The following is a 25,912-nucleotide window of genomic DNA, read 5'->3' on the forward strand; positions in this document are numbered from 1 at the left end:
AGGTAAGTATACTGCATGTTTGCCTGCAAATGCAGGCCTGATGGCACAAGGCGTGTTTCCCATTCTGAAAGTTCTGTTCACGGGGCCTTGAATTTCCCGGAGAGGCATACTGTTCACGGCTCTGTTGAAATTGTAGGCCTGGCTCTGGGAAGAAATGGGGTTTTCGCTACTAAAACATGCTGCTTCCAAGGCCCGGTTGGGAGCTGATGCTGTCATTCTCTATACCTACGTGAAGACCAAAAGTCAGCCGTTGCCTCGAGGTAAGGCCCTGAATTGCCCTGCTGAAGCGGAGGCATGCAGCAGTTTCAAAATGGACTTCGTCGCAGTGCAGGAAGGCTTTTTTTCTTCTTCTTCTTCTTTGTACACGGGGCTCTCACTGTTGTGGCCTCTCCCGCTCCGGAGCAGAGACTACAGACGCGCAGGCTCAGCGGCCTGGGCTCTCGGGCCTATTCATTCAAGGGCATGTTGGAACCTCCCGGTCCGGGGCACGAACTCGTGTCTCCTGCATCGGCAGGCAGACCCTCCACCACTGCGCCACCGGGGAAGCCCGACTTTCTGCATTATTGTAACGTTAGCACACATTTCCGGACACATAGAACACTCGCGTGGGCACCCTATTCCCTGCAAGGACACTGAGTAGCGGCAGGCTCCACTCTTCTGCTCAGAAACATCCAGGCCCGGAAGCCATTCCCAGTCACTCTGTGTATGCCGAGCGTAGGGAAACACACGGCACTCTCCCCTGGGACAGCTAGATTTCGTCAGCACACCAACAACTCCAGGAAGTCCGTTCTCTCGCGTGCTACAGGCCATAGAGGTCTTCCTCATTGCCCTCATCTGAGCTGCACCGGGAAAAACCATCTGCTTCGCATTCTATCTACGAACTCGTACTCGAAGACACCATACGATGAGGACATAGCCGGCATGCATTCCTACTGTAATGAAAGCACAGAATTCTTCTTGTTAAACTGCAGCATTTCAGAAGAGACTAAGGACCGAGAGCCCACTTAAGAGAGTTCCGGGATGAGGGAGCTGCCTGCATGTTGAACACCCTATGAAGAAAAGTTGATTCAGGGAGGGTACTAGTGTGTAGCTAGAGCCTCCTTTGACTTGTGAGAAAACACAATGATATAGGCTGCATGTTCACTGGAGACGGAGGCCAGATGGCAGAAATCTTCCCTGCCCGTTTATTTTGCCCCTTCTTCGGCCACGTGCGGGCCTCTGACTGTTGTGGCCTCTCCCGTTGCGGATCACACGTTCCAGAAGCCCAGGCCCAGCGGACATGGCTCACGGGCCCAGCCGCTCTGCGTCCTGTGGGATCTTCCCAGACTGGGCTACGAAACCGTGTTGACGGCTTCGGCAGGCGGACTCTCAACCACTGCGCCACCAGGGAAACCCCGCTTGCCCATCTTGAAAGGTCCATTCGTGCTGTCTGGAACCTTCCTAAAGTACAGGTTTCTAACGGGCCTGTAGGCAGTGTAGGCAGTACTCGGGGAACAAAGGCATTTTCGCCGAATATACAGGGTGCTACCGTAGCCCGTTTAGGAGCGGCACATGATTATAGGCCTAACTTGAGCCTGCCTCGGTTGACGCAGTTCACTAAACGCAGGACACCCTGCGAGTAGAAGTTCATTCAGGGAAGGACCCATTGTGTATCTTGAGGGAGAAAGGCTGCTCGTGTTCCACCTGCAACTAAAGGAGACTTCTTCGTGTAACACGGCAGTGTTTTGGGAGAGGAAATGCTTATAGGCCTCACTAGAGCCTGTCTTGTTGGAGGCAGTTTGCTACCCGCAGAAGTCTCTGAGAAAGAAGTTGATTCACGTCAGGGCCCATTGTGAACCTCCTGTGTCTTTCGACACCTTAAATTTACAGGTAAGTATACTGCATGTTTGCCTGCAAATGCAGGCCTGATGGCACAAGGCGTGTTTCCCATTCTGAAAGTTCTGTTCACGGGGCCTTGAATTTCCCGGAGAGGCATACTGTTCACGGCTCTGTTGAAATTGTAGGCCTGGCTCTGGGAAGAAATGGGGTTTTCGCTACTAAAACATGCTGCTTCCAAGGCCCGGTTGGGAGCTGATGCTGTCATTCTCTATACCTACGTGAAGACCAAAAGTCAGCCGTTGCCTCGAGGTAAGGCCCTGAATTGCCCTGCTGAAGCGGAGGCATGCAGCAGTTTCAAAATGGACTTCGTCGCAGTGCAGGAAGGCTTTTTTTCTTCTTCTTCTTCTTTGTACACGGGGCTCTCACTGTTGTGGCCTCTCCCGCTCCGGAGCAGAGACTACAGACGCGCAGGCTCAGCGGCCTGGGCTCTCGGGCCTATTCATTCAAGGGCATGTTGGAACCTCCCGGTCCGGGGCACGAACTCGTGTCTCCTGCATCGGCAGGCAGACCCTCCACCACTGCGCCACCGGGGAAGCCCGACTTTCTGCATTATTGTAACGTTAGCACACATTTCCGGACACATAGAACACTCGCGTGGGCACCCTATTCCCTGCAAGGACACTGAGTAGCGGCAGGCTCCACTCTTCTGCTCAGAAACATCCAGGCCCGGAAGCCATTCCCAGTCACTCTGTGTATGCCGAGCGTAGGGAAACACACGGCACTCTCCCCTGGGACAGCTAGATTTCGTCAGCACACCAACAACTCCAGGAAGTCCGTTCTCTCGCGTGCTACAGGCCATAGAGGTCTTCCTCATTGCCCTCATCTGAGCTGCACCGGGAAAAACCATCTGCTTCGCATTCTATCTACGAACTCGTACTCGAAGACACCATACGATGAGGACATAGCCGGCATGCATTCCTACTGTAATGAAAGCACAGAATTCTTCCTGTTAAACTGCAGCATTTCAGAAGAGACTAAGGACCGAGAGCCCACTTAAGAGAGTTCCGGGATGAGGGAGCTGCCTGCATGTTGAACACCCTATGAAGAAAAGTTGATTCAGGGAGGGTACTAGTGTGTAGCTAGAGCCTCCTTTGACTTGTGAGAAAACACAATGATATAGGCTGCATGTTCACTGGAGACGGAGGCCAGATGGCAGAAATCTTCCCTGCCCGTTTATTTTGCCCCTTCTTCGGCCACGTGCGGGCCTCTGACTGTTGTGGCCTCTCCCGTTGCGGATCACACGTTCCAGAAGCCCAGGCCCAGCGGCCATGGCTCACGGGCCCAGCCGCTCTGCGTCCTGTGGGATCTTCCCAGACTGGGCTACGAAACCGTGTTGACGGCTTCGGCAGGCGGACTCTCAACCACTGCGCCACCAGGGAAACCCCGCTTGCCCATCTTGAAAGGTCCATTCGTGCTGTCTGGAACCTTCCTAAAGTACAGGTTTCTAACGGGCCTGTAGGCAGTGTAGGCAGTACTCGGGGAACAAAGGCATTTTCGCCGAATATACAGGGTGCTACCGTAGCCCGTTTAGGAGCGGCACATGATTATAGGCCTAACTTGAGCCTGCCTCGGTTGACGCAGTTCACTAAACGCAGGACACCCTGCGAGTAGAAGTTCATTCAGGGAAGGACCCATTGTGTATCTTGAGGGAGAAAGGCTGCTCGTGTTCCACCTGCAACTAAAGGAGACTTCTTCGTGTAACACGGCAGTGTTTTGGGAGAGGAAATGCTTATAGGCCTCACTAGAGCCTGTCTTGTTGGAGGCAGTTTGCTACCCGCAGAAGTCTCTGAGAAAGAAGTTGATTCACGTCAGGGCCCATTGTGAACCTCCTGTGTCTTTCGACACCTTAAATTTACAGGTAAGTATACTGCATGTTTGCCTGCAAATGCAGGCCTGATGGCACAAGGCGTGTTTCCCATTCTGAAAGTTCTGTTCACGGGGCCTTGAATTTCCCGGAGAGGCATACTGTTCACGGCTCTGTTGAAATTGTAGGCCTGGCTCTGGGAAGAAATGGGGTTTTCGCTACTAAAACATGCTGCTTCCAAGGCCCGGTTGGGAGCTGATGCTGTCATTCTCTATACCTACGTGAAGACCAAAAGTCAGCCGTTGCCTCGAGGTAAGGCCCTGAATTGCCCTGCTGAAGCGGAGGCATGCAGCAGTTTCAAAATGGACTTCGTCGCAGTGCAGGAAGGCTTTTTTTCTTCTTCTTCTTCTTTGTACACGGGGCTCTCACTGTTGTGGCCTCTCCCGCTCCGGAGCAGAGACTACAGACGCGCAGGCTCAGCGGCCTGGGCTCTCGGGCCTATTCATTCAAGGGCATGTTGGAACCTCCCGGTCCGGGGCACGAACTCGTGTCTCCTGCATCGGCAGGCAGACCCTCCACCACTGCGCCACCGGGGAAGCCCGACTTTCTGCATTATTGTAACGTTAGCACACATTTCCGGACACATAGAACACTCGCGTGGGCACCCTATTCCCTGCAAGGACACTGAGTAGCGGCAGGCTCCACTCTTCTGCTCAGAAACATCCAGTCCCGGAAGCCATTCCCAGTCACTCTGTGTATGCCGAGCGTAGGGAAACACACGGCACTCTCCCCTGGGACAGCTAGATTTCGTCAGCACACCAACAACTCCAGGAAGTCCGTTCTCTCGCGTGCTACAGGCCATAGAGGTCTTCCTCATTGCCCTCATCTGAGCTGCACCAGGAAAAACCATCTGCTTCGCATTCTATCTACGAACTCGTACTCGAAGACACCATACGATGAGGACATAGCCGGCATGCATTCCTACTGTAATGAAAGCACAGAATTCTTCCTGTTAAACTGCAGCATTTCAGAAGAGACTAAGGACCGAGAGCCCACTTAAGAGAGTTCCGGGATGAGGGAGCTGCCTGCATGTTGAACACCCTATGAAGAAAAGTTGATTCAGGGAGGGTACTAGTGTGTAGCTAGAGCCTCCTTTGACTTGTGAGAAAACACAGGGTTATAGCTGCATGTTCACTGGAGACGGAGGCCAGATGGCAGAAATCTTCCCTGCCCGTTTATTTTGCCCCTTCTTCGGCCACGTGCGGGCCTCTGACTGTTGTGGCCTCTCCCGTTGCGGATCACACGTTCCAGAAGCCCAGGCCCAGCGGCCATGGCTCACGGGCCCAGCCGCTCTGCGTCCTGTGGGATCTTCCCAGACTGGGCTACGAAACCGTGTTGACGGCTTCGGCAGGCGGACTCTCAACCACTGCGCCACCAGGGAAACCCCGCTTGCCCATCTTGAAAGGTCCATTCGTGCTGTCTGGAACCTTCCTAAAGTACAGGTTTCTAACGGGCCTGTAGGCAGTGTAGGCAGTACTCGGGGAACAAAGGCATTTTCGCCGAATATACAGGGTGCTACCGTAGCCCGTTTAGGAGCGGCACATGATTATAGGCCTAACTTGAGCCTGCCTCGGTTGACGCAGTTCACTAAACGCAGGACACCCTGCGAGTAGAAGTTCATTCAGGGAAGGACCCATTGTGTATCTTGAGGGAGAAAGGCTGCTCGTGTTCCACCTGCAACTAAAGGAGACTTCTTCGTGTAACACGGCAGTGTTTTGGGAGAGGAAATGCTTATAGGCCTCACTAGAGCCTGTCTTGTTGGAGGCAGTTTGCTACCCGCAGAAGTCTCTGCGAAAGAAGTTGTTTCACGTCAGGGCCCATTGTGAACCTCCTGTGTCTTTCGACACCTTAAATTTACAGGTAAGTATACTGCATGTTTGCCTGCAAATGCAGGCCTGATGGCACAAGGCGTGTTTCCCATTCTGAAAGTTCTGTTCACGGGGCCTTGAATTTCCCGGAGAGGCATACTGTTCACGGCTCTGTTGAAATTGTAGGCCTGGCTCTGGGAAGAAATGGGGTTTTCGCTACTAAAACATGCTGCTTCCAAGGCCCGGTTGGGAGCTGATGCTGTCATTCTCTATACCTACGTGAAGACCAAAAGTCAGCCGTTGCCTCGAGGTAAGGCCCTGAATTGCCCTGCTGAAGCGGAGGCATGCAGCAGTTTCAAAATGGACTTCGTCGCAGTGCAGGAAGGCTTTTTTTCTTCTTCTTCTTCTTTGTACACGGGGCTCTCACTGTTGTGGCCTCTCCCGCTCCGGAGCAGAGACTACAGACGCGCAGGCTCAGCGGCCTGGGCTCTCGGGCCTATTCATTCAAGGGCATGTTGGAACCTCCCGGTCCGGGGCACGAACTCGTGTCTCCTGCATCGGCAGGCAGACCCTCCACCACTGCGCCACCGGGGAAGCCCGACTTTCTGCATTATTGTAACGTTAGCACACATTTCCGGACACATAGAACACTCGCGTGGGCACCCTATTCCCTGCAAGGACACTGAGTAGCGGCAGGCTCCACTCTTCTGCTCAGAAACATCCAGGCCCGGAAGCCATTCCCAGTCACTCTGTGTATGCCGAGCGTAGGGAAACACACGGCACTCTCCCCTGGGACAGCTAGATTTCGTCAGCACACCAACAACTCCAGGAAGTCCGTTCTCTCGCGTGCTACAGGCCATAGAGGTCTTCCTCATTGCCCTCATCTGAGCTGCACCGGGAAAAACCCTCTGCTTCGCATTCTATCTACGAACTCGTTCTCGAAGACACCATACGATGAGGACATAGCCGGCATGCATTCCTACTGAAATGAAAGCACAGAATTCTTCCTGTTAAACTGCAGCATTTCAGAAGAGACTAAGGACCGAGAGCCTACGTAAGAGAGTTCCGGGATGAGGGAGCTGCCTGCATGTTGAACACCCTATGAAGAAAAGTTGATTCAGGGAGGGTACTAGTGTGTAGCTAGAGCCTCCTTTGACTTGTGAGAAAACACAAGGATATAGGCTGCATGTTCACTGGAGACGGAGGCCAGATGGCAGAAATCTACCCTGCCCTTTTATTTTCCATATCCGGGCCTCTAACTGCTGTGGCCTCTCCCGTTGCGGATCCCAGGCTCCAGAAGCGCGGGCCCAGCGGCCATGGCTCACGGGCCCAGCCGCCTCTGCGTCCTGTGCGATCTCCCCGGGACGGGCCACGAACCTGTGTACCCCGCTTCGGCAGGCAGACTCTCAAACACTGCGCCACCAGGGAAGCCCGAAAGTCTGCATTTCTCTACCGTTAGCACACGTCGCCGGACACTTAGAACACTCGCGTTGGCACCCTCGTCCCTGTGAGGACACTGAGGAGCTGCAGGCTCCAGTGTTCCGCTTAGAAACATCCAGGCCCGGATGCACTTCCCGATCTCTCCGTGTATGCCGAGTGCGTGGCAACAAACTGCACTCTTCCTTGGGACAGCTAGATTTCGTCAGCACGCCCAGCGCTCCAGGAAGTCCGCTCTCTCACGTCCTACGTGCCACAGAAGTCTTCCTCATTGCCCTCATCTGAGCTGCACCGGGAAAAACCATCTGCTTCGCATTCTATCTACGAACTCGTACTCGAAGACACCATACGATGAGGACATAGCCGGCATGCATTCCTACTGTAATGAAAGCACAGAATTCTTCCTGTTAAACTGCAGCATTTCAGAAGAGACTAAGGACCGAGAGCCCACTTAAGAGAGTTCCGGGATGAGGGAGCTGCCTGCATGTTGAACACCCTATGAAGAAAAGTTGATTCAGGGAGGGTACTAGTGTGTAGCTAGAGCCTCCTTTGACTTGTGAGAAAACACAGGGTTATAGCTGCATGTTCACTGGAGACGGAGGCCAGATGGCAGAAATCTTCCCTGCCCGTTTATTTTGCCCCTTCTTCGGCCACGTGCGGGCCTCTGACTGTTGTGGCCTCTCCCGTTGCGGATCACACGTTCCAGAAGCCCAGGCCCAGCGGCCATGGCTCACGGGCCCAGCCGCTCTGCGTCCTGTGGGATCTTCCCAGACTGGGCTACGAAACCGTGTTGACGGCTTCGGCAGGCGGACTCTCAACCACTGCGCCACCAGGGAAACCCCGCTTGCCCATCTTGAAAGGTCCATTCGTGCTGTCTGGAACCTTCCTAAAGTACAGGTTTCTAACGGGCCTGTAGGCAGTGTAGGCAGTACTCGGGGAACAAAGGCATTTTCGCCGAATATACAGGGTGCTACCGTAGCCCGTTTAGGAGCGGCACATGATTATAGGCCTAACTTGAGCCTGCCTCGGTTGACGCAGTTCACTAAACGCAGGACACCCTGCGAGTAGAAGTTCATTCAGGGAAGGACCCATTGTGTATCTTGAGGGAGAAAGGCTGCTCGTGTTCCACCTGCAACTAAAGGAGACTTCTTCGTGTAACACGGCAGTGTTTTGGGAGAGGAAATGCTTATAGGCCTCACTAGAGCCTGTCTTGTTGGAGGCAGTTTGCTACCCGCAGAAGTCTCTGCGAAAGAAGTTGTTTCACGTCAGGGCCCATTGTGAACCTCCTGTGTCTTTCGACACCTTAAATTTACAGGTAAGTATACTGCATGTTTGCCTGCAAATGCAGGCCTGATGGCACAAGGCGTGTTTCCCATTCTGAAAGTTCTGTTCACGGGGCCTTGAATTTCCCGGAGAGGCATACTGTTCACGGCTCTGTTGAAATTGTAGGCCTGGCTCTGGGAAGAAATGGGGTTTTCGCTACTAAAACATGCTGCTTCCAAGGCCCGGTTGGGAGCTGATGCTGTCATTCTCTATACCTACGTGAAGACCAAAAGTCAGCCGTTGCCTCGAGGTAAGGCCCTGAATTGCCCTGCTGAAGCGGAGGCATGCAGCAGTTTCAAAATGGACTTCGTCGCAGTGCAGGAAGGCTTTTTTTCTTCTTCTTCTTCTTTGTACACGGGGCTCTCACTGTTGTGGCCTCTCCCGCTCCGGAGCAGAGACTACAGACGCGCAGGCTCAGCGGCCTGGGCTCTCGGGCCTATTCATTCAAGGGCATGTTGGAACCTCCCGGTCCGGGGCACGAACTCGTGTCTCCTGCATCGGCAGGCAGACCCTCCACCACTGCGCCACCGGGGAAGCCCGACTTTCTGCATTATTGTAACGTTAGCACACATTTCCGGACACATAGAACACTCGCGTGGGCACCCTATTCCCTGCAAGGACACTGAGTAGCGGCAGGCTCCACTCTTCTGCTCAGAAACATCCAGGCCCGGAAGCCATTCCCAGTCACTCTGTGTATGCCGAGCGTAGGGAAACACACGGCACTCTCCCCTGGGACAGCTAGATTTCGTCAGCACACCAACAACTCCAGGAAGTCCGTTCTCTCGCGTGCTACAGGCCATAGAGGTCTTCCTCATTGCCCTCATCTGAGCTGCACCGGGAAAAACCATCTGCTTCGCATTCTATCTACGAACTCGTACTCGAAGACACCATACGATGAGGACATAGCCGGCATGCATTCCTACTGTAATGAAAGCACAGAATTCTTCCTGTTAAACTGCAGCATTTCAGAAGAGACTAAGGACCGAGAGCCTACTTAAGAGAGTTCCAGGATGAGGGAGCTGCCTGCATGTTGAACACCCTATGAAGAAAAGTTGATTCAGGGAGGGTACTAGTGTGTAGCTAGAGCCTCCTTTGACTTGTGAGAAAACACAAGGATATAGGCTGCATGTTCACTGGAGACGGAGGCCAGATGGCAGAAATCTTCCCTGCCCGTTTATTTTGCCCCTTCTTCGGCCACGTGCGGGCCTCTGACTGTTGTGGCCTCTCCCGTTGCGGATCACACGTTCCAGAAGCCCAGGCCCAGCGGCCATGGCTCACGGGACCAGCCGCTCTGCGTCCTGTGGGATCTTCCCAGACTGGGCTACGAAACCGTGTTGACGGCTTCGGCAGGCGGACTCTCAACCACTGCGCCACCAGGGAAACCCCGCTTGCCCATCTTGAAAGGTCCATTCGTGCTGTCTGGAACCTTCCTAAAGTACAGGTTTCTAACGGGCCTGTAGGCAGTGTAGGCAGTACTCGGGGAACAAAGGCATTTTCGCCGAATATACAGGGTGCTACCGTAGCCCGTTTAGGAGCGGCACATGATTATAGGCCTAACTTGAGCCTGCCTCGGTTGACGCAGTTCACTAAACGCAGGACACCCTGCGAGTAGAAGTTCATTCAGGGAAGGACCCATTGTGTATCTTGAGGGAGAAAGGCTGCTCGTGTTCCACCTGCAACTAAAGGAGACTTCTTCGTGTAACACGGCAGTGTTTTCGGAGAGGAAATTCTTATAGGCCTCACTAGAGCCTGTCTTGTTGGAGGCAGTTTGCTACCCGCAGAAGTCTCTGCGAAAGAAGTTGATTCACGTCAGGGCCCATTGTGAACCTCCTGTGTCTTTCGACACCTTAAATTTACAGGTAAGTATACTGCATGTTTGCCTGCAAATGCAGGCCTGATGGCACAAGGCGTGTTTCCCATTCTGAAAGTTCTGTTCACGGGGCATTGAATTTCCCGGAGAGGCATACTGTTCACGGCTCTGTTGAAATTGTAGGCCTGGCTCTGGGAAGAAATGGGGTTTTCGCTACTAAAACATGCTGCTTCCAAGGCCCGGTTGGGAGCTGATGCTGTCATTCTCTATACCTACGTGAAGACCAAAAGTCAGCCGTTGCCTCGAGGTAAGGCCATGAATTGCCCTGCTGAAGCGGAGGCATGCAGCAGTTTCAAAATGGACTTCGTCGCAGTGCAGGAAGGCTTTTTTTCTTCTTCTTCTTCTTTGTACACGGGGCTCTCACTGTTGTGGCCTCTCCCGCTCCGGAGCAGAGACTACAGACGCGCAGGCTCAGCGGCCTGGGCTCTCGGGCCTATTCATTCAAGGGCATGTTGGAACCTCCCGGTCCGGGGCACGAACTCGTGTCTCCTGCATCGGCAGGCAGACCCTCCACCACTGCGCCACCGGGGAAGCCCGACTTTCTGCATTATTGTAACGTTAGCACACATTTCCGGACACATAGAACACTCGCGTGGGCACCCTATTCCCTGCAAGGACACTGAGTAGCGGCAGGCTCCACTCTTCTGCTCAGAAACATCCAGGCCCGGAAGCCATTCCCAGTCACTCTGTGTATGCCGAGCGTAGGGAAACACACGGCACTCTCCCCTGGGACAGCTAGATTTCGTCAGCACACCAACAACTCCAGGAAGTCCGTTCTCTCGCGTGCTACAGGCCATAGAGGTCTTCCTCATTGCCCTCATCTGAGCTGCACCGGGAAAAACCATCTGCTTCGCATTCTATCTACGAACTCGTACTCGAAGACACCATACGATGAGGACATAGCCGGCATGCATTCCTACTGTAATGAAAGCACAGAATTCTTCCTGTTAAACTGCAGCATTTCAGAAGAGACTAAGGACCGAGAGCCCACTTAAGAGAGTTCCGGGATGAGGGAGCTGCCTGCATGTTGAACACCCTATGAAGAAAAGTTGATTCAGGGAGGGTACTAGTGTGTAGCTAGAGCCTCCTTTGACTTGTGAGAAAACACAAGGATATAGGCTGCATGTTCACTGGAGACGGAGGCCAGATGGCAGAAATCTACCCTGCCCTTTTATTTTCCATATGCGGGCCTCTAACTGCTGTGGCCTCTCCCGTTGCGGATCCCAGGCTCCAGAAGCGCGGGCCCAGCGGCCATGGCTCACGGGCCCAGCCGCCTCTGCGTCCTGTGCGATCTCCCCGGGACGGGCCACGAACCTGTGTACCCCGCTTCGGCAGGCAGACTCTCAAACACTGCGCCACCAGGGAAGCCCGAAGTTCTGCATTTCTTTACCGTTAGCACACGTCGCCGGACACTTAGAACACTCGCGTTGGCACCCTCGTCCCTGTGAGGACACTGAGGAGCTGCAGGCTCCAGTGTTCCGCTTAGAAACATCCAGGCCCGGATGCACTTCCCGATCTCTCCGTGTATGCCGAGTGCGTGGCAACAAACTGCACTCTTCCTTGGGACAGCTAGATTTGGTCAGCACGCCCAGAGCTCCAGGAAGTCCGCTCTCTCACGTCCTACGTGCCACAGAAGTCTTCCTCATTGCCCTCATCTGAGCTGCACCGGGAAAAAGCATCTGCTTCGCATTCTATCTACGAACTCGTACTCGAAGACACCATACGATGAGGACATAGCCGGCATGCATTCCTACTGTAATGAAAGCACAGAATTCTTCCTGTTAAACTGCAGCATTTCAGAAGAGACTAAGGACCGAGAGCCCACTTAAGAGAGTTCCGGGATGAGGGAGCTGCCTGCATGTTGAACACCCTATGAAGAAAAGTTGATTCAGGGAGGGTACTAGTGTGTAGCTAGAGCCTCCTTTGACTTGTGAGAAAACACAGGGTTATAGCTGCATGTTCACTGGAGACGGAGGCCAGATGGCAGAAATCTTCCCTGCCCGTTTATTTTGCCCCTTCTTCGGCCACGTGCGGGCCTCTGACTGTGGTGGCCTCTCCCGTTGCGGATTACACGTTCCAGAAGCCCAGGCCCAGCGGCCATGGCTCACGGGCCCAGCCGCTCTGCGTCCTGTGGGATCTTCCCAGACTGGGCTACGAAACCGTGTTGACGGCTTCGGCAGGCGGACTCTCAACCACTGCGCCACCAGGGAAACCCCGCTTGCCCATCTTGAAAGGTCCATTCGTGCTGTCTGGAACCTTCCTAAAGTACAGGTTTCTAACGGGCCTGTAGGCAGTGTAGGCAGTACTCGGGTAACAAAGGCATTTTCGCCGAATATACAGGGTGCTACCGTAGCCCGTTTAGGAGCGGCACATTATTATAGGCCTAACTTGAGCCTGCCTCGGTTGACGCAGTTCGCTAAACGCAGGACACCCTGCGAGTAGAAGTTCATTCAGGGAAGGACCCATTGTGTATCTTGAGGGAGAAAGGCTGCTCGTGTTCCACCTGCAACTAAAGGAGACTTCTTCGTGTAACACGGCAGTGTTTTGGGAGAGGAAATGCTTATAGGCCTTACTAGAGCCTGTCTTGTTGGAGGCAGTTTGCTACCCGCAGAAGTCTCTGCGAAAGAAGTTGTTTCACGTCAGGGCCCATTGTGAACCTCCTGTGTCTTTCGACACCTTAAATTTACAGGTAAGTATACTGCATGTTTGCCTGCAAATGCAGGCCTGATGGCACAAGGCGTGTTTCCCATTCTGAAAGTTCTGTTCACGGGGCCTTGAATTTCCCAGAGAGGCATACTGTTCACGGCTCTGTTGAAATTGTAGGCCTGGCTCTGGGAAGAAATGGGGTTTTCGCTACTAAAACATGCTGCTTCCAAGGCCCGGTTGGGAGCTGATGCTGTCATTCTCTATACCTACGTGAAGACCAAAAGTCAGCCGTTGCCTCGAGGTAAGGCCCTGAATTGCCCTGCTGAAGCGGAGGCATGCAGCAGTTTCAAAATGGACTTCGTCGCAGTGCAGGAAGGCTTTTTTTCTTCTTCTTCTTCTTTGTACACGGGGCTCTCACTGTTGTGGCCTCTCCCGCTCCGGAGCAGAGACTACAGACGCGCAGGCTCAGCGGCCTGGGCTCTCGGGCCTATTCATTCAAGGGCATGTTGGAACCTCCCGGTCCGGGGCACGAACTCGTGTCTCCTGCATCGGCAGGCAGACCCTCCACCACTGCGCCACCGGGGAAGCCCGACTTTCTGCATTATTGTAACGTTAGCACACATTTCCGGACACATAGAACACTCGCGTGGGCACCCTATTCCCTGCAAGGACACTGAGTAGCGGCAGGCTCCACTCTTCTGCTCAGAAACATCCAGGCCCGGAAGCCATTCCCAGTCACTCTGTGTATGCCGAGCGTAGGGAAACACACGGCACTCTCCCCAGGGACAGCTAGATTTCGTCAGCACACCAACAACTCCAGGAAGTCCGTTCTCTCGCGTGCTACAGGCCATAGAGGTCTTCCTCATTGCCCTCATCTGAGCTGCACCGGGAAAAACCATCTGCTTCGCATTCTATCTACGAACTCGTACTCGAAGACACCATACGATGAGGACATAGCCGGCATGCATTCCTACTGTAATGAAAGCACAGAATTCTTCCTGTTAAACTGCAGCATTTCAGAAGAGACTAAGGACCGAGAGCCCACTTAAGAGAGTTCCGGGATGAGGGAGCTGCCTGCATGTTGAACACCCTATGAAGAAAAGTTGATTCAGGGAGGGTACTAGTGTGTAGCTAGAGCCTCCTTTGACTTGTGAGAAAACACAAGGATATAGGCTGCATGTTCACTGGAGACGGAGGCCAGATGGCAGAAATCTACCCTGCCCTTTTATTTTCCATATGCGGGCCTCTAACTGCTGTGGCCTCTCCCGTTGCGGATCCCAGGCTCCAGAAGCGCGGGCCCAGCGGCCATGGCTCACGGGCCCAGCCGCCTCTGCGTCCTGTGCGATCTCCCCGGGACGGGCCACGAACCTGTGTACCCCGCTTCGGCAGGCAGACTCTCAAACACTGCGCCACCAGGGAAGCCCGAAGTTCTGCATTTCTTTACCGTTAGCACACGTCGCCGGACACTTAGAACACTCGCGTTGGCACCCTCGTCCCTGTGAGGACACTGAGGAGCTGCAGGCTCCAGTGTTCCGCTTAGAAACATCCAGGCCCGGATGCACTTCCCGATCTCTCCGTGTATGCCGAGTGCGTGGCAACAAACTGCACTCTTCCTTGGGACAGCTAGATTTCGTCAGCACGCCCAGAGCTCCAGGAAGTCCGCTCTCTCACGTCCTACGTGCCACAGAAGTCTTCCTCATTGCCCTCATCTGAGCTGCACTGGGAAAAAGCATCTGCTTCGCATTCTATCTACGAACTCGTACTCGAAGACACCATACGATGAGGACATAGCCGGCATGCATTCCTACTGTAATGAAAGCACAGAATTCTTCCTGTTAAACTGCAGCATTTCAGAAGAGACTAAGGACCGAGAGCCCACTTAAGAGAGTTCCGGGATGAGGGAGCTGCCTGCATGTTGAACACCCTATGAAGAAAAGTTGATTCAGGGAGGGTACTAGTGTGTAGCTAGAGCCTCCTTTGACTTGTGAGAAAACACAGGGTTATAGCTGCATGTTCACTGGAGACGGAGGCCAGATGGCAGAAATCTTCCCTGCCCGTTTATTTTGCCCCTTCTTCGGCCACGTGCGGGCCTCTGACTGTTGTGGCCTCTCCCGTTGCGGATCACACGTTCCAGAAGCCCAGGCCCAGCGGCCATGGCTCACGGGCCCAGCCGCTCTGCGTCCTGTGGGATCTTCCCAGACTGGGCTACGAAACCGTGTTGACGGCTTCGGCAGGCGGACTCTCAACCACTGCGCCACCAGGGAAACCCCGCTTGCCCATCTTGAAAGGTCCATTCGTGCTGTCTGGAACCTTCCTAAAGTACAGGTTTCTAACGGGCCTGTCTGTAGGCAGTGTAGGCAGTACTCGGGGAACAAAGGCATTTTCGCCGAATATACAGGGTGCTACCGTAGCCCGTTTAGGAGCGGCACATGATTATAGGCGTAACTTGAGCCTGCCTCGGTTGACGCAGTTCACTAAACGCAGGACACCCTGCGAGTAGAAGTTCATTCAGGGAAGGACCCATTGTGTATCTTGAGGGAGAAAGGCTGCTCGTGTTCCACCTGCAACTAAAGGAGACTTCTTCGTGTAACACGGCAGTGTTTTGGGAGAGGAAATGCTTATAGGCCTCACTAGAGCCTGTCTTGTTGGAGGCAGTTTGCTACACGCAGAAGTCTCTGCGAAAGAAGTTGATTCACGTCAGGGCCCATTGTGAACCTCCTGTGTCTTTCGACACCTTAAATTTACAGGTAAGTATACTGCATGTTTGCCTGCAAATGCAGGCCTGATGGCACAAGGCGTGCTTCCCATTCTGAAAGTTCTGTTCACGGGGCCTTGAATTTCCCGGAGAGGCATACTGTTCACGGCTCTGTTGAAATTGTAGGCCTGGCTCTGGGAAGAAATGGGGTTTTCGCTACTAAAACATGCTGCTTCCAAGGCCCGGTTGGGAGCTGATGCTGTCATTCTCTATACCTACGTGAAGACCAAAAGTCAGCCGTTGCCTCGAGGTAAGGCCCTGAATTGCCCTGCTGAAGCGGAGGCATGCAGCAGTTTCAAAATGGACTTCGTCGCAGTGCAGGAAGGCTTTTTTTCTTCTTCTTCTTCTTTGTACACGGGGCTCTCACTGTTGTGGCCTCTCCCGCTCCGGAGCAGAGACTACAGACGCGCAGGCTCAGCGGCCTGGGCTCTCGGGCCTATTCATTCAAGGGCATGTTGGAACCTCCCGGTCCGGGGCACGAACTCGTGTCTCCTGCATCGGCAGGCAGACCCTCCACCACTGTGCCACCGGGGAAGCCCGACTTTCTGCATTATTGTAACGTTAGCACACATTTCCAGACACATAGAACACTCGCGTGGGCACCCTATTCCCTGCAAGGACACTGAGTAGCGGCAGGCTCCACTCTTCTGCTCAGAAACATCCAGGCCCGGAAGCCATTCCCAGTCACTCTGTGTATGCCGAGCGTAGGGAAACACACGGCACTCTCCCCTGGGACAGCTAGATTTCGTCAGCACACCAACAACTCCAGGAAGTCCGTTCTCTCGCGTGCTACAGGCCATAGAGGTCTTCCTCATTGCCCTCATCTGAGCTGCACCGGGAAAAACCATCTGCTTCGCATTCTATCTACGAACTCGTACTCGAAGACACCATACGATGAGGACATAGCCGGCATGCATTCCTACTGTAATGAAAGCACAGAATTCTTCCTGTTAAACTGCAGCATTTCAGAAGAGACTAAGGACCGAGAGCCCACTTAAGAGAGTTCCGGGATGAGGGAGCTGCCTGCATGTTGAACACCCTATGAAGAAAAGTTGATTCAGGGAGGGTACTAGTGTGTAGCTAGAGCCTCCTTTGACTTGTGAGAAAACACAAGGATATAGGCTGCATGTTCACTGGAGACGGAGGCCAGATGGCAGAAATCTACCCTGCCCTTTTATTTTCCATATGCGGGCCTCTAACTGCTGTGGCCTCTCCCGTTGCGGATCCCAGGCTCCAGAAGCGCGGGCCCAGCGGCCATGGCTCACGGGCCCAGCCGCCTCTGCGTCCTGTGCGATCTCCCCGGGACGGGCCACGAACCTGTGTACCCCGCTTCGGCAGGCAGACTCTCAAACACTGCGCCACCAGGGAAGCCCGAAGTTCTGCATTTCTTTACCGTTAGCACACGTCGCCGGACACTTAGAACACTCGCGTTGGCACCCTCGTCCCTGTGAGGACACTGAGGAGCTGCAGGCTCCAGTGTTCCGCTTAGAAACATCCAGGCCCGGATGCACTTCCCGATCTCTCCGTGTATGCCGAGTGCGTGGCAACAAACTGCACTCTTCCTTGGGACAGCTAGATTTCGTCAGCACGCCCAGCGCTCCAGGAAGTCCGCTCTCTCACGTCCTACGTGCCACAGAAGTCTTCCTCATTGCCCTCATCTGAGCTGCACCGGGAAAAACCATCTGCTTCGCATTCTATCTACGAACTCGTACTCGAAGACACCATACGATGAGGACATAGCCGGCATGCATTCCTACTGTAATGAAAGCACAGAATTCTTCCTGTTAAACTGCAGCATTTCAGAAGAGACTAAGGACCGAGAGCCCACTTAAGAGAGTTCCGGGATGAGGGAGCTGCCTGCATGTTGAACACCCTATGAAGAAAAGTTGATTCAGGGAGGGTACTAGTGTGTAGCTAGAGCCTCCTTTGACTTGTGAGAAAACACAGGGTTATAGCTGCATGTTCACTGGAGACGGAGGCCAGATGGCAGAAATCTTCCCTGCCCGTTTATTTTGCCCCTTCTTCGGCCACGTGCGGGCCTCTGACTGTTGTGGCCTCTCCCGTTGCGGATCACACGTTCCAGAAGCCCAGGCCCAGCGGCCATGGCTCACGGGCCCAGCCGCTCTGCGTCCTGTGGGATCTTCCCAGACTGGGCTACGAAACCGTGTTGACGGCTTCGGCAGGCGGACTCTCAACCACTGCGCCACCAGGGAAACCCCGCTTGCCCATCTTGAAAGGTCCATTCGTGCTGTCTGGAACCTTCCTAAAGTACAGGTTTCTAACGGGCCTGTAGGCAGTGTAGGTAGTACTCGGGGAACAAAGGCATTTTCGCCGAATATACAGGGTGCTACCGTAGCCCGTTTAGGAGCGGCACATGATTATAGGCCTAACTTGAGCCTGCCTCGGTTGACGCAGTTCACTAAACGCAGGACACCCTGCGAGTAGAAGTTCATTCAGGGAAGGACCCATTGTGTATCTTGAGGGAGAAAGGCTGCTCGTGTTCCACCTGCAACTAAAGGAGACTTCTTCGTGTAACACGGCAGTGTTTTGGGAGAGGAAATGCTTATAGGCCTCACTAGAGCCTGTCTTGTTGGAGGCAGTTTGCTACACGCAGAAGTCTCTGCGAAAGAAGTTGATTCACGTCAGGGCCCATTGTGAACCTCCTGTGTCTTTCGACACCTTAAATTTACAGGTAAGTATACTGCATGTTTGCCTGCAAATGCAGGCCTGATGGCACAAGGCGTGCTTCCCATTCTGAAAGTTCTGTTCACGGGGCCTTGAATTTCCCGGAGAGGCATACTGTTCACGGCTCTGTTGAAATTGTAGGCCTGGCTCTGGGAAGAAATGGGGTTTTCGCTACTAAAACATGCTGCTTCCAAGGCCCGGTTGGGAGCTGATGCTGTCATTCTCTATACCTACGTGAAGACCAAAAGTCAGCCGTTGCCTCGAGGTAAGGCCCTGAATTGCCCTGCTGAAGCGGAGGCATGCAGCAGTTTCAAAATGGACTTCGTCGCAGTGCAGGAAGGCTTTTTTTCTTCTTCTTCTTCTTTGTACACGGGGCTCTCACTGTTGTGGCCTCTCCCGCTCCGGAGCAGAGACTACAGACGCGCAGGCTCAGCGGCCTGGGCTCTCGGGCCTATTCATTCAAGGGCATGTTGGAACCTCCCGGTCCGGGGCACGAACTCGTGTCTCCTGCATCGGCAGGCAGACCCTCCACCACTGCGCCACCGGGGAAGCCCGACTTTCTGCATTATTGTAACGTTAGCACACATTTCCGGACACATAGAACACTCGCGTGGGCACCCTATTCCCTGCAAGGACACTGAGTAGCGGCAGGCTCCACTCTTCTGCTCAGAAACATCCAGGCCCGGAAGCCATTCCCAGTCACTCTGTGTATGCCGAGCGTAGGGAAACACACGGCACTCTCCCCTGGGACAGCTAGATTTCGTCAGCACACCAACAACTCCAGGAAGTCCGTTCTCTCGCGTGCTACAGGCCATAGAGGTCTTCCTCATTGCCCTCATCTGAGCTGCACCGGGAAAAACCATCTGCTTCGCATTCTATCTACGAACTCGTACTCGAAGACACCATACGATGAGGACATAGCCGGCATGCATTCCTACTGTAATGAAAGCACAGAATTCTTCCTGTTAAACTGCAGCATTTCAGAAGAGACTAAGGACCGAGAGCCCACTTAAGAGAGTTCCGGGATGAGGGAGCTGCCTGCATGTTGAACACCCTATGAAGAAAAGTTGATTCAGGGAGGGTACTAGTGTGTAGCTAGAGCCTCCTTTGACTTGTGAGAAAACACAGGGTTATAGCTGCATGTTCACTGGAGACGGAGGCCAGATGGCAGAAATCTTCCCTGCCCGTTTATTTTGCCCCTTCTTCGGCCACGTGCGGGCCTCTGACTGTTGTGGCCTCTCCCGTTGCGGATCACACGTTCCAGAAGCCCAGGCCCAGCGGCCATGGCTCACGGGCCCAGCCGCTCTGCGTCCTGTGGGATCTTCCCAGACTGGGCTACGAAACCGTGTTGACGGCTTCGGCAGGCGGACTCTCAACCACTGCGCCACCAGGGAAACCCCGCTTGCCCATCTTGAAAGGTCCATTCGTGCTGTCTGGAACCTTCCTAAAGTACAGGTTTCTAACGGGCCTGTAGGCAGTGTAGGCAGTACTCGGGGAACAAAGGCATTTTCGCCGAATATACAGGGTGCTACCGTAGCCCGTTTAGGAGCGGCACATGATTATAGGCCTAACTTGAGCCTGCCTCGGTTGACGCAGTTCACTAAACGCAGGACACCCTGCGAGTAGAAGTTCATTCAGGGAAGGACCCATTGTGTATCTTGAGGGAGAAAGGCTGCTCGTGTTCCACCTGCAACTAAAGGAGACTTCTTCGTGTAACACGGCAGTGTTTTGGGAGAGGAAATGCTTATAGGCCTCACTAGAGCCTGTCTTGTTGGAGGCAGTTTGCTACCCGCAGAAGTCTCTGAGAAAGAAGTTGATTCACGTCAGGGCCCATTGTGAACCTCCTGTGTCTTTCGACACCTTAAATTTACAGGTAAGTATACTGCATGTTTGCCTGCAAATGCAGGCCTGATGGCACAAGGCGTGTTTCCCATTCTGAAAGTTCTGTTCACGGGGCCTTGAATTTCCCGGAGAGGCATACTGTTCACGGCTCTGTTGAAATTGTAGGCCTGGCTCTGGGAAGAAATGGGGTTTTCGCTACTAAAACATGCTGCTTCCAAGGCCCGGTTGGGAGCTGATGCTGTCATTCTCTATACCTACGTGAAGACCAAAAGTCAGCCGTTGCCTCGAGGTAAGGCCCTGAATTGCCCTGCTGAAGCGGAGGCATGCAGCAGTTTCAAAATGGACTTCGTCGCAGTGCAGGAAGGCTTTTTTTCTTCTTCTTCTTCTTTGTACACGGGGCTCTCACTGTTGTGGCCTCTCCCGCTCCGGAGCAGAGACTACAGACGCGCAGGCTCAGCGGCCTGGGCTCTCGGGCCTATTCATTCAAGGGCATGTTGGAACCTCCCGGTCCGGGGCACGAACTCGTGTCTCCTGCATCGGCAGGCAGACCCTCCACCACTGCGCCACCGGGGAAGCCCGACTTTCTGCATTATTGTAACGTTAGCACACATTTCCGGACACATAGAACACTCGCGTGGGCACCCTATTCCCTGCAAGGACACTGAGTAGCGGCAGGCTCCACTCTTCTGCTCAGAAACATCCAGGCCCGGAAGCCATTCCCAGTCACTCTGTGTATGCCGAGCGTAGGGAAACACACGGCACTCTCCCCTGGGACAGCTAGATTTCGTCAGCACACCAACAACTCCAGGAAGTCCGTTCTCTCGCGTGCTACAGGCCATAGAGGTCTTCCTCATTGCCCTCATCTGAGCTGCACCAGGAAAAACCATCTGCTTCGCATTCTATCTACGAACTCGTACTCGAAGACACCATACGATGAGGACATAGCCGGCATGCATTCCTACTGTAATGAAAGCACAGAATTCTTCCTGTTAAACTGCAGCATTTCAGAAGAGACTAAGGACCGAGAGCCCACTTAAGAGAGTTCCGGGATGAGGGAGCTGCCTGCATGTTGAACACCCTATGAAGAAAAGTTGATTCAGGGAGGGTACTAGTGTGTAGCTAGAGCCTCCTTTGACTTGTGAGAAAACACAAGGATATAGGCTGCATGTTCACTGGAGACGGAGGCCAGATGGCAGAAATCTACCCTGCCCTTTTATTTTCCATATGCGGGCCTCTAACTGCTGTGGCCTCTCCCGTTGCGGATCCCAGGCTCCAGAAGCGCGGGCCCAGCGGCCATGGCTCACGGGCCCAGCCGCCTCTGCGTCCTGTGCGATCTCCCCGGGACGGGCCACGAACCTGTGTACCCCGCTTCGGCAGGCAGACTCTCAAACACTGCGCCACCAGGGAAGCCCGAAGTTCTGCATTTCTCTACCGTTAGCACACGTCGCCGGACACTTAGAACACTCGCGTTGGCACCCTCGTCCCTGTGAGGACACTGAGGAGCTGCAGGCTCCAGTGTTCCGCTTAGAAACATCCAGGCCCGGATGCACTTCCCGATCTCTCCGTGTATGCCGAGTGCGTGGCAACAAACTGCACTCTTCCTTGGGACAGCTAGATTTCGTCAGCACGCCCAGCGCTCCAGGAAGTCCGCTCTCTCACGTCCTACGTGCCACAGAAGTCTTCCTCATTGCCCTCATCTGAGCTGCACCGGGAAAAAGCATCTGCTTCGCATTCTATCTACGAACTCGTACTCGAAGACACCATACGATGAGGACATAGCCGGCATGCATTCCTACTGTAATGAAAGCACAGAATTCTTCCTGTTAAACTGCAGCATTTCAGAAGAGACTAAGGACCGAGAGCCCACTTAAGAGAGTTCCGGGATGAGGGAGCTGCCTGCATGTTGAACACCCTATGAAGAAAAGTTGATTCAGGGAGGGTACTAGTGTGTAGCTAGAGCCTCCTTTGACTTGTGAGAAAACACAGGGTTATAGCTGCATGTTCACTGGAGACGGAGGCCAGATGGCAGAAATCTTCCCTGCCCGTTTATTTTGCCCCTTCTTCGGCCACGTGCGGGCCTCTGACTGTTGTGGCCTCTCCCGTTGCGGATCACACGTTCCAGAAGCCCAGGCCCAGCGGCCATGGCTCACGGGCCCAGCCGCTCTGCGTCCTGTGGGATCTTCCCAGACTGGGCTACGAAACCGTGTTGACGGCTTCGGCAGGCGGACTCTCAACCACTGCGCCACCAGGGAAACCCCGCTTGCCCATCTTGAAAGGTCCATTCGTGCTGTCTGGAACCTTCCTAAAGTACAGGTTTCTAACGGGCCTGTAGGCAGTGTAGGCAGTACTCGGGGAACAAAGGCATTTTCGCCGAATATACAGGGTGCTACCGTAGCCCGTTTAGGAGCGGCACATGATTATAGGCCTAACTTGAGCCTGCCTCGGTTGACGCAGTTCACTAAACGCAGGACACCCTGCGAGTAGAAGTTCATTCAGGGAAGGACCCATTGTGTATCTTGAGGGAGAAAGGCTGCTCGTGTTCCACCTGCAACTAAAGGAGACTTCTTCGTGTAACACGGCAGTGTTTTGGGAGAGGAAATGCTTATAGGCCTCACTAGAGCCTGTCTTGTTGGAGGCAGTTTGCTACCCGCAGAAGTCTCTGCGAAAGAAGTTGTTTCACGTCAGGGCCCATTGTGAACCTCCTGTGTCTTTCGACACCTTAAATTTACAGGTAAGTATACTGCATGTTTGCCTGCAAATGCAGGCCTGATGGCACAAGGCGTGTTTCCCATTCTGAAAGTTCTGTTCACGGGGCCTTGAATTTCCCGGAGAGGCATACTGTTCACGGCTCTGTTGAAATTGTAGGCCTGGCTCTGGGAAGAAATGGGGTTTTCGCTACTAAAACATGCTGCTTCCAAGGCCCGGTTGGGAGCTGATGCTGTCATTCTCTATACCTACGTGAAGACCAAAAGTCAGCCGTTGCCTCGAGGTAAGGCCCTGAATTGCCCTGCTGAAGCGGAGGCATGCAGCAGTTTCAAAATGGACTTCGTCGCAGTGCAGGAAGGCTTTTTTTCTTCTTCTTCTTCTTTGTACACGGGGCTCTCACTGTTGTGGCCTCTCCCGCTCCGGAGCAGAGACTACAGACGCGCAGGCTCAGCGGCCTGGGCTCTCGGGCCTATTCATTCAAGGGCATGTTGGAACCTCCCGGTCCGGGGCACGAACTCGTGTCTCCTGCATCGGCAGGCAGACCCTCCACCACTGCGCCACCGGGGAAGCCCGACTTTCTGCATTATTGTAACGTTAGCACACATTTCCGGACACATAGAACACTCGCGTGGGCACCCTATTCCCTGCAAGGACACTGAGTAGCGGCAGGCTCCACTCTTCTGCTCAGAAACATCCAGGCCCGGAAGCCATTCCCAGTCACTCTGTGTATGCCGAGCGTAGGGAAACACACGGCACTCTCCCCTGGGACAGCTAGATTTCGTCAGCACACCAACAACTCCAGGAAGTCCGTTCTCTCGCGTGCTACAGGCCATAGAGGTCTTCCTCATTGCCCTCATCTGAGCTGCACCAGGAAAAACCATCTGCTTCGCATTCTATCTCCGAACTCGTACTCGAAGACACCATACGATGAGGACATAGCCGGCATGCATTCCTACTGTAATGAAAGCACAGAATTCTTCCTGTTAAACTGCAGCATTTCAGAAGAGACTAAGGACCGAGAGCCCACTTAAGAGAGTTCCGGGATGAGGGAGCTGCCTGCATGTTGAACACCCTATGAAGAAAAGTTGATTCAGGGAGGGTACTAGTGTGTAGCTAGAGCCTCCTTTGACTTGTGAGAAAACACAAGGATATAGGCTGCATGTTCACTGGAGACGGAGGCCAGATGGCAGAAATCTACCCTGCCCTTTTATTTTCCATATGCGGGCCTCTAACTGCTGTGGCCTCTCCCGTTGCGGATCCCAGGCTCCAGAAGCGCGGGCCCAGCGGCCATGGCTCACGGGCCCAGCCGCCTCTGCGTCCTGTGTGATCTCCCCGGGACGGGCCACGAACCTGTGTACCCCGCTTCGGCAGGCAGACTCTCAAACACTGCGCCACCAGGGAAGCCCGAAGGTCTGCATTTCTCTACCGTTAGCACACGTCGCCGGACACTTAGAACACTCGCGTTGGCACCCTCGTCCCTGTGAGGACACTGAGGAGCTGCAGGCTCCAGTGTTCCGCTTAGAAACATCCAGGCCCGGATGCACTTCCCGATCTCTCCGTGTATGCCGAGTGCGTGGCAACAAACTGCACTCTTCCTTGGGACAGCTAGATTTCGTCAGCACGCCCAGCGCTCCAGGAAGTCCGCTCTCTCACGTCCTACGTGCCACAGAAGTCTTCCTCATTGCCCTCATCTGAGCTGCACCGGGAAAAAGCATCTGCTTCGCATTCTATCTACGAACTCGTACTCGAAGACACCATACGATGAGGACATAGCCGGCATGCATTCCTACTGTAATGAAAGCACAGAATTCTTCCTGTTAAACTGCAGCATTTCAGAAGAGACTAAGGACCGAGAGCCCACTTAAGAGAGTTCCGGGATGAGGGAGCTGCCTGCATGTTGAACACCCTATGAAGAAAAGTTGATTCAGGGAGGGTACTAGTGTGTAGCTAGAGCCTCCTTTGACTTGTGAGAAAACACAATGATATAGGCTGCATGTTCACTGGAGACGGAGGACAGATGGCAGAAATCTTCCCTGCCCGTTTATTTTGCCCCTTCTTCGGCCACGTGCGGGCCTCTGACTGTTGTGGCCTCTCCCGTTGCGGATCACACGTTCCAGAAGCCCAGGCCCAGCGGCCATGGCTCACGGGCCCAGCCGCTCTGCGTCCTGTGGGATCTTCCCAGACTGGGCTACGAAACCGTGTTGACGGCTTCGGCAGGCGGACTCTCAACCACTGCGCCACCAGGGAAACCCCGCTTGCCCATCTTGAAAGGTCCATTCGTGCTGTCTGGAACCTTCCTAAAGTACAAGTTTCTAACGGGCCTGTAGGCAGTGTAGGCAGTACTCGGGGAACAAAGGCATTTTCGCCGAATATACAGGGTGCTACCGTAGCCCGTTTAGGAGCGGCACATGATTATAGGCGTAACTTGAGCCTGCCTCGGTTGACGCAGTTCACTAAACGCAGGACACCCTGCGAGTAGAAGTTCATTCAGGGAAGGACCCATTGTGTATCTTGAGGGAGAAAGGCTGCTCGTGTTCCACCTGCAACTAAAGGAGACTTCTTCGTGTAACACGGCAGTGTTTTGGGAGAGGAAATGCTTATAGGCCTCACTAGAGCCTGTCTTGTTGGAGGCAGTTTGCTACCCGCAGAAGTCTCTGAGAAAGAAGTTGATTCACGTCAGGGCCCATTGTGAACCTCCTGTGTCTTTCGACACCTTAAATTTACAGGTAAGTATACTGCATGTTTGCCTGCAAATGCAGGCCTGATGGCACAAGGCGTGTTTCCCATTCTGAAAGTTCTGTTCACGGGGCCTTGAATTTCCCGGAGAGGCATACTGTTCACGGCTCTGTTGAAATTGTAGGCCTGGCTCTGGGAAGAAATGGGGTTTTCGCTACTAAAACATGCTGCTTCCAAGGCCCGGTTGGGAGCTCATGCTCTCATTCTCTATACCTACGTGAAGACCAAAAGTCAGCCGTTGCCTCGAGGTAAGGCCCTGAATTGCCCTGCTGAAGCGGAGGCATGCAGCAGTTTCAAAATGGACTTCGTCGCAGTGCAGGAAGGCTTTTTTTCTTCTTCTTCTTCTTTGTACACGGGGCTCT

The sequence above is a fragment of the Phocoena phocoena genome, chromosome 21, assembly GCF_963924675.1.
Source record: "Phocoena phocoena chromosome 21, mPhoPho1.1, whole genome shotgun sequence".
In the NCBI taxonomy this organism is placed as follows: domain Eukaryota; kingdom Metazoa; phylum Chordata; class Mammalia; order Artiodactyla; family Phocoenidae; genus Phocoena; species Phocoena phocoena.